This window comes from Asterias rubens, chromosome 17 (genome assembly GCF_902459465.1).
Source record: "Asterias rubens chromosome 17, eAstRub1.3, whole genome shotgun sequence".
In the NCBI taxonomy this organism is placed as follows: domain Eukaryota; kingdom Metazoa; phylum Echinodermata; class Asteroidea; order Forcipulatida; family Asteriidae; genus Asterias; species Asterias rubens.
Window position 1 is genome coordinate 13,219,679 of NC_047078.1, and position 9,723 is coordinate 13,229,401.

The 9,723-nt window shown below is 40.5% G+C and overlaps 1 long non-coding RNA gene across 1 annotated transcript; it reads right to left on the reverse strand.

Annotated features, from left to right (window-relative positions):
- Positions 1 to 7,569: 7,569 nt before the first annotated feature.
- Positions 7,570 to 9,393, reverse strand: LOC117301405. Its single transcript, XR_004520305.1, has 3 exons — positions 8,901 to 9,393; positions 8,064 to 8,176; positions 7,570 to 7,611 (listed from the first exon to the last, which is right to left on the reverse strand). It is a non-coding gene; the product is annotated as an uncharacterized LOC117301405 (long non-coding RNA).
- Between the last annotated feature and the right edge of the window lie 330 nt (positions 9,394 to 9,723).

Sequence of the window (9,723 nt, forward strand, 5' to 3'; positions counted from 1 at the left end):
TAAGCTAAAGTAGTAGTCCAGCCTATTTCTTTACCATCCGCCCTGGTAAAAGTTAAAAAGCAGGACAGTTCTTTTCAGAACTGAGAAGTCTCCCAACAGTTCTCTAAGAACAACTCTACCTGGCAAGATCAAATATACAATAGTTTGGTTAACACGGTCAAAGGCCTTAGTAAAATCAACTGTGCAAAGTTGGGCATAATGGCCGGGTTTATCCAGTCCTTCAACAAGATAGTGTGTGGTGGAACAGCCCTTAATGTTACCATATTGTTTAGCATCCAATTTAGTAGAAATGTCTTGCAAAGTTCTTTTAGCTATGAATGTTTCAAAAACATGGGCAAATATTGGCGTGAGCTAGATGGAGCGGAGCTGGTCAAGAGATGAAATGTTCTTCTTTTTAGGGACTGGAACAATTGTAGCAGTTTTGCAGACATGGGAAGATTCCATCAGTAATGCAGGCATTGTGTACACTTGTCAAAGGATAAGATAGTTCAATGGCAAACTCCTTGATTAATCGAAGTGGAAGATCTGATGGATGTCCAGCTTTGTTAACTTTCATTCTTTCAAGTGCTTTCAGAACTTGATGGCGTTGTATAACCGGCGGTGGTGAATCAGCTGGTAAATACAATGGTAAAAGTTCCAGGTTCAAACTTGGCAGCTGATTACAGATGTTGGTGAAATTATTATTGATGGTTTCGGCTATCTCAGTAGGATCAAAATTAGCACCAGGAATAGTGGAATGTTTAGTTTTAACGGTCACAGTCTTTTTGTTTGGCGGTGCTGTTGTGCAGGTTGGCTATGTTTTAGATCTTTCACCGAGTTGTTGTGGAACGATTCCTTTTCTTCACGAAAGGTGTACTTAACTTGGTTACGTAATAAACGCCACAAATATATATCTCTTTGCTTATTTGCAAAAGCCAATTGCCTGTGATCCATGAGAAGTTTGATAGATCAAAGGCAATTGGCTTTTGAAAATAAGCAAAGAGATGTATATTTGTGGCGTTCATTACGTAACCAAGTTAAGTACTGGAGACCTACAATAGATCCCGGAGGTAAACCGTAGCTTTGATTGTGGTAATCGGAGAAGGCTCCATCAATGTTCTGCCGGATAGGTAGGACTTGAACCACTTCTGTGTAGTTCCTTTTTACCCCGATGACATGGGTAAGGTGGTCAAGCAAGATGGAATGGTTCACCGTGTCAAACGCTGCACTTAAGTCCAGTAGGACGAGGAGAACACCTTTCCGATGGGAAACGTTCTGCTTGATGTCGTATTTGATTTTGAGGAGAGCCGATTCAGTGCTGTGTAATGCTCTATATATGCAGATTGTAGAGGTTCTCCAAGATTCTCTTGAGTCATGTAGTTGGTGGTGCTCTTGATGGCCTGCTTCGCAATAACTTTAGACAAGAAAGGAATGTTTGAAACAGGTCTGTAGTTATTCAGCAGATTGCGATCAAGCGATTGTTTCTTTATGATGGGAGTGATCACAGCGTGTTTTAGTGAAGAAGGAAAAACACCAGTGCTAAGAGATCTGTTGACAATCCGTGTGATGATCGGGACAAATGTCTGGGTGTGTGGGCTGAGCCGAGGAGTGCTGTCTTTGGGACTAAGTTGATGCTTATGCTGCCAGGGATACGCTCGATGAATTTATCCAGTCCCTTCTTCACTAGTCCTAGAGCTCCGACGACCACTGGTATTGTCTCGGTCTTCATACTCCACATTCTGTTAGTCCCAATCCCAAGGTCTTTGTACTTCGACAGCTACTTGGTAACTTTAATTGAGGTGTTTCGTTCGGAAGTTATAGATACATCAATTAGTAGACACCTCTGGTCCTTTTTGTCCTTGATGATGATGTCGGGTCTATTGGCTTTTATCTCTCTGTCAGTATGGACCGGCATGTCCCACAGGATGGTGACTACATCATTCTCTGTGACCATTGTCGGCTGGTGTTTGTACCACTCCCCTGTCGTCTCTATGTTGTAATGCCTGCAAATCTTCCAGTGAAGGTATGCCGCTGCCTTATTGTGTCGATGAATATATTCCGCCTTCGCCAGCTCTGGACATCTGGAGACAATGTGGTCTACGGTTTCTTCGTATTTTCTGCAGATCCTACATTGTGGGTTCATTCCATCATTGATGATGCGATGGTGAAATGATCTGGTGGCGAGACTCTTGTCTTGGGCGGCAATCAGGCCCTCCGTCTCTGCTTTCACCCCAGTGTTTTTGAGCCATTGGTGTGTCTTCTGTTGGTCAACATCTGCTTCTTTCGTTCTTTTTGGATAATTCCCGTGCATTACCTTGTCTTCCCAGGTTTTCTGTAGTTGTTCATGACCCTTGGTTTTTGCTGTCTTCTTTACTCATTGTGCATAGATAGTTGTTGCTTCATTATCTGATGGTGTGATTTCTGGGTAATCAAGCTCTCTTTTAAATTGTACTGCTTCTATTTTGATGGAGTAGAGGTTTTTCTTGTTATCATGTTGTTTCACTATTTGGAGGAGTGGGTCGGTAGTTTTGTCAGATAAGCATCTAGACTGATTGTGGAGATTTTGAAGGTCCGTTCAAGCATCAGGCAACAACCTCCAGATGATCTTGGTAGGTACATCCTGTCAACATCTGCTTTCGGATGGTGCATCTTCTCCATGGTAATTATTTTCCTTGTCTTTGCAACCATTCTCTTAACCTCCGATAGTTTTTAGTTGATGATACTGAAACTGTTCAATACTACAGGTATTGCAATGGTGTTGATAGCCTCAAATCGGTTGGCTGCATTAAGTTCACTCTTCAGTATCATCCACACTCTTCTATAATACTCTTTTCGGACCTTCTCCTTCATGGCTGAGTGTTGTATACTGTCACCTTCATTTATTCCAAGGTACTTGTATGTACCTTCTTGGTCCATCTCCTTGATTTTAGTGACAGTGTCAATTTCTACATTTAGGTCTGTTGTTTTGAGTCCGAACTCCATCCTGATGTCGTCACTGAAGGTCTTCACAATGGTGAGCAGACCTTTTTGCTGGTTATCGTCCTTGGAAAATGTCTTAAGGTCATCCATGTAGATAAGGTTTTCTGATTAAACCGTATAGTGCAGGCAGGGATATTAACAACAAAATAAGAGAAAAATAAATCGAAAAAAGCCAGAGAGCACATCAAGAGCCTGTCTGCTCTGCAATGAGTGACTTCACACAATACCAATTACCCTGTCCTTGTTTGTACTCCGTTTCGTTTATTTTTTTCCCCGATCAGTTTATTTTTTATCCTGTCCCGTATCATTTATTAATCCCTTTTCTGTTTACCTTTCCCGTATTATTTCCCCAGCCCCATAATTTTTTTCAGTTCTGATTATTATTTTCTCGCCCTGTTTTTCCCGTTTTGTATTATTTTTCAGTCAAATTAATTGTGTTGCCGTCCCGTTCATTATCCCCGGTTCGCGCACTTGTACTCATTTTTACAATGTTGTTTGTTTTGTGCAAATTCCTGTACTGCGGGTCCCGCTAATAACTGGGCAGTAAGCACACCTGACACCTGCTACGCGTAACAATGTGCACTGTTGATGATCTGATAGTGCAAGGGCCCTGATGCGTTACACAATGACCACGTGACGACAGTAAAGTGGCGATGACATCATCAGATCACATTAAGCAATCAGTGTTAGTGTTAGTTTTACTGTCAATTTAAAAAGAATAACAATATCCAGAAAACACCCATCAAATTGCGTTATAAAGATATTATGAAGCACATGTGTGACACATGCAAGCTGCCATTTATTATACACAACCAATCCAATGGCTTTATAATTAAAGATCAACTGATAATTAAGTGTATAAACTTCAGCTGGTTGTTAAAGTAACGGTAACCCAAGCTTAAAAATAATTTTTCATGTGCAATGAATGTCCAAATGCGTAAACTTTTAAGGCATGTTTTACTCAGTTTGTCCGAACTTCAAAGAAAGTCCTGTGTTTGTGGAGGGGGTGGGGTTGTTAACAGAAGAGGTGTATACAATGTATGTCGCGAGTTATAAAATAAAAATTAATGTCCTAATGTGTTAACTTTTAATTTAAATAGTGTTTTATTAAGTTTGTCATTATACAGGTAGCAACAGTAAAATAAAAGGTGCCATTCCCCCGTCCCCTGCCCTCTCCCCTTCCCTCTCCCCGCCCCACGTGCTCTAAAGCCTGCTTCCGTTCTCCATAATCCCGTCCCATAGCAAAAGTTAAATATGAGGTGCCGTTTCCCCGCCCCCCCTGCCCCTTCCCTCTCCCTGCCCCACGTGCTCTCATGTCTGACTCCGTTCTCCATGATCACGTCCCTTCATAGCAACAGTTAAATAAAAGTGCCGTTCCCCCGTTCCCCCCGTTTTGTTTGTGGGGGGGGGGAGGGGGCTAACAAAAGAGGTGTAGATGCCTCAAGGTTTAAAATAGCAACAGTAATTCTGTCAATTCTAAACGGATTGACAGACACGATTCGGCTATTTATAAATATATTATTACTTGTTCAACCAATACAAACCAAAGTAACAATAGCACAAGAAAGAGCATTTAAGGATAAATGTTTAGAAAAGCAACTAATAAATTAAAAAAATACAAAATTAGAAAAATTGACAACCAGAGGGCCCCATCTTGTTCCCACCCAGCATACTACGTCTTTTTTCTTGTTCGTATGTTGTAGACAAGAGTTTTTCCGCCCTCTTGCTTTAGCAAGAGTTTTTGTTCATTTTGGTTTATTCTTAAACATGGACTATAAAGGATTATTGATATAGCCAATATTACTATTTTTGTACAAGAAATGTAAAATAAGGACTGATATTTTAGTAGTATTCAATAAAACCTTTTCCTTTATGCAAAAAAAACACAAATTCGCGCGGCGTACTCCGACCCAGAAAACTCAGTTTCGGCAAAAGCCGGTGACCCACGAACCATTCATACACAGTGTGTGACGTCACACCACGTACCGAAGCTCTGTACACAGTGTGTCAGGTCGATCGTGTGCGTGCATTTTACATGTACATTGAATGTGGAATAACATCGGACACTATAGGCTGCATTTTTTTGACACAAAAAACAGCGAAAATGTCCGATGGCAGCGGGTCTTGGGAAAACCACAGTATAGATGAGGAAAAGGCATTTCAGGGAGGCACTTCAGAGGAAAGTGAGGGCTCTAGCGATAAGGGGATCTCACCGGACGAGAGAGAAGCCGAAGACGTGTTATGAGTACATGTAGTTAACCAGCCCGGAGACGATGATCGTCAGGCCGAAGACAATGAGCCAAACCCTGATGATCGACGGCTAAAGACAGACTGGTAAGGCCACAAAACATTTCATGAATTATACTGAATGATGCTTCGTTTGATCAGTTTATTTCTGCTCCCAAAAATAGTTGAAGGCTATCCTTGACTAAATTAAAACATGAACGAACATGATGGACAAGGTTTATTGTTTACCTCCATTCACGTTATAATACATGTACGTGAACAACACATGCACTGACTTAGGCAGTAGAAATGTGAGGGGAGGGGTAATTTTTGTCTTGCGTTTTGATACTTTGTTGGCAAAATTCATACATTATCAATTTAAACTGATATTGTAGATTACCTATGTTGTTGTTTTTCTCCACCAAGTAACTGCGTGGTGGTTGACATATTATGTGCATCTACACAAATATCTCATGTACATGTATGTAACTGTTACTTTGGATTATGATTGCCTTCTGGCATGGGTATAGGTTTAAAGCAATTCAGGTACACACATGCAATATTAACACTTCACCATGCAAACCACAAATCTGTTGTTAATAATTTTGTATGAATTCTTTTGTTAATAATTTTGTATGAATTCTTTTGTTTTGTTTTACAGAAAACACTGCAATGTTGAATATCAGCAAGTGGTGAGCTTAGGACTATCTTGGCCGTTTAACTGCTGCCACTGACATCATGTTTGGTGGCAGCAACACGAAGGACATTTCCAAACCCTAGTGTACAGTACAGTGGAAGGATTTTCGTATCCACCAACGGATTAGGCAGCTTTGCTTTGGTTTATTTGTCTTCAGTCGTAACAATTTTCCAAGTTATAATGATCTGGAGGGAGTGAGAAATAATTTTATAAGCCATAATAATTTACGTATAAATGTACATGTATATTATTTCATTTTGTTTCTTTCAGAGGGGTGGGTGGTTCAAATTGATTAATTTAATTTGAACCACCCACTCCTCTGAAAGACACAAAATGTAAATTACTCTGGCTTATAAAATTAGGTGTGTGGTTCAAATTGATTAATTTAGCACTTGTATGCAATAAACTTGTCCCCTGTTGTCAACAATACACTATGATTAACATGGTAACAACATTCAACTTGGTTAGCAGAAATATAAAAACAAAACAAAAAAAGAGAAGCCTACATGTACACCTCCATAATAACGACAACACTAAAACTGTATGTATTTGCAAACGACAATAGTTTATTTTTCAGTTTTAATTATCAAAATTGAAAAAAGGTTGCCTAGTGATAGCGAAATCATCTGAACATTCCGTCATCAAAAAAAGTTAACTATACAACCCTGTCAACGCCCCTCCCCCTAAAAAAGAAAACCTAAGCCATGTTATGTACCTAGTTAGCTGTGGTTCTCTTTGTAAATTGTAAATTAAGTTGTACATTAAAAGAATATAATAAAATCATTGTGTACAGACCATGTTATTCTGTTTTTAAAGAAAGTTGATTGTACTACCCTGGTTACCCCCCCCCCCCCAAAAAAAAATATTTATAAAAAATAAAATAAAAACCCACATCAATGTGTACAAGCTAGGGCCCAATTTCATGGATCTGCTTACTGTAAACAAAGAATCGACACTTGCGGAAGCAGGAAATTCTGTGCTTACGTCTAGCGTGTTTCACAGGTTACCAGCAAATTTTGGCTTTTGCGGGTCATGGGTGCATACTTGGTTTATACCAGGCATTCTACGCTTACAAATGTAAGCGCAGAAATTTAGCCTTTGGACGTAAGCAGAGAACGGTGATCATAGCAATCAATTTGGTGGTGAACAGATCCATGAAATTGGGCACAGGTCATTCTTTCTTCAAAGTTGATTCTACTACCATGGAACCCCCCCCCCCCCCCCTACCAAAAGAAACACCAAAAAATCAATGTGTACAGGCTAGGGCCCAATTTCATGGATCTGCATACTGTAAACAAAGAATCGACACTTGCGGAAGCAGGAAATTCTGTGCTTACATCAAGCGCGTTTCACAGGTTACCAGCAAATTTTGGCTTTTGCGGGTCATAGGTGCATACTTGGTTTATACCAGGCATTCTACGCTTACAAAGTAAGCGCAGAAATTTAGCGTTTGGACGTAAGCAGAGAACGGTGATCATAAGCGCAGAATTTGGTGGTGAACAGATCCATGAAACTGGGCACAGGTCATTCTTTCTTCAAACAAAGTTGAACCCACTACCTTTGAACCCCCCCCCCCCCCCCAAAAAAAAAGCTGCTGCATCCTTTTCCGGCTGGTGAAGGTTGATGTCAATGACACGGGGGTTACACATCAGCTGCGGATGGAGTTGTTTTCATGTCTTGTCACCCTGCTGACAATGAACAAGTGCATTGTGCATGCATTCTTTGCGTATCTGTTTAATGAAAAATAAAAAACAAAACCAAATAATCGTTATGTGGGATTTCTTGAAAATTTACAAGGCAGAAATACAATCTCGGAAGGTTTGACGTAACACCACAGACTGACAATCTCTCTTTGAGTTGGCGTAGTTTTGAAAAGAACCTTACAGAAGTTAACGCAAATCCAGAACAAAAGGAGTCCACATGCAACAAAACCAAGGGGGCAGGTTTTCTTTATGTCTGATAGAAAACATGACCTCCAACCACCCCCCTCCCCCAGATCTACACCTAGTACAAAACTGTTCAGGTACAGATCGGGGTGGGGGGGGGGGGGGTTCTTGCGATTCAACACCCCATCCCCTCCCCCCCTCCACCGTGAACAGTTTTCAAAGGGGCAGCTGAAAAACTAAAAATGAAGAAATCATCTGATCCTCTGAAAATTTGCATGCATAGGCCTACTACTTACCTAAAGTGCTATTGAGAATCTTAGGTCTCCATTTCTAGTTCTGGCTAGCATGTCTCCGTCCTGCATTGTCTTCGTCCTGCATTCTCATTGTAGTGTAGAGCTGCGAGTTATTTCTGTACAAAAAAATATAAAAACAAAAAATAAATAAATAAATTAAAAAACTAGTGCTGAAAAAGAACTGGCCTTATTTTACAAATGCAAATATAGTAAACACGCCATGTAATTAACCGTGCCAAGCCAATAAACACAGCTATAGGAAAACTTCACACTAAACTTCTCTGGAATTGGTAATTCCTGAATTAGGAGAGAAAAAAATCTGAATGACCATGGATGGGCAATTATATGGATGGGAGTTTGAACATATTTTGAGCTGTGCCTTAAAAAAAAAAGCGAACAATTCTTAGGCAGCTTTGGCAAAAACAATGTCCAGCAATCCAGTATAGACCAATATAAATACATGTCGGCGAGGCCAATAAACTGTTAACTGTAACAATCAACTTTTTAAATGGATTAATATAGTGTTCACACATGGTTGAGCATGAACATGCCAGAAAGTGTAAACCAGGGCATAAACATGCCAAAAGCACTTGGGTGGCTACATGGATTCATCACTCAACAGAGTCAATACACTATGTAGCTATTTTATGGTAGTCGGGTCAGATTCAGAGCATGCACATCGTGTCATTTGACAACAAGATGATTGTTCCTTGCATGAAAAGGGTAGAGATTGTTTACTATTTTTCTTATTACAAATACATGTGCATGTATTGGGCCTGAATTAATAATGGAGATAGTTTCTCAGTAGTAGATTTTTAAAAATTATTAACAAGTACTTACCAGGCTTTTCTCCCTCTCTTTTCTGTAATGCCACTTCATTCTTTTGCTGTTCCACGGCCACTTGCGACCAGGGCCACGGCAGAGGGACCCCGTCGATGTCGTACTCGTAGCATGCACAAGCAGCACTGGCTGGGGCCTGGTGGTAGAAGATCCCCTGAATTCTCTCGATGTTTAGAGGTTTAAATTTCGGAATCGATCCAGGCTTCTTACACAAACTTTTAAACTTCTAGTGCATCCACAAACAACCAAATAGTCGGCAGTATTTATAGCTGATACACTAGAAACAAAAAGCTTCGTAGCACACACGCACGCCTGTAGTGTGGATGAAAACGCATACACAACACACGGAGTAACATGGCGTAATCTTTGTTTACTCTCGTTGCTTCATGGGTGTGACGTCACCATTTTTTGACCGCGTTCATGACGTCCGCTGGTTTCAAATCCGCTTGGATTTCAGTGTTGGTTTAATAGCCGGGAACCAGTACAGGGCGGGAAATTTCAAAATCGAAGAATCAAGGTCAAATTTTTTCGGTCAAATTGTAGCAAAATTATTTAGAGAAAAACATGACCACAACAATGAATTGATAGTTGAACACAACATAAACAAGTTCTGATAGTGATTTTAATGTAGGAGTACCGTTATAGTCCATTTTTAATAAGAGAACAACCAGTTCATTAGTTTTTAATGACCGTTTGGCCCTGCCTTGCCCTGCCTGCTTTCGTTCTGCTGCCGGTCCCTGACCTACCAGGAATTCAAGCCAGTTTGGCCCTGCCTTGCCCTGCCTGCTTTCGTTCTGCTTCCGGTCCCTGACCTACCAGGAAT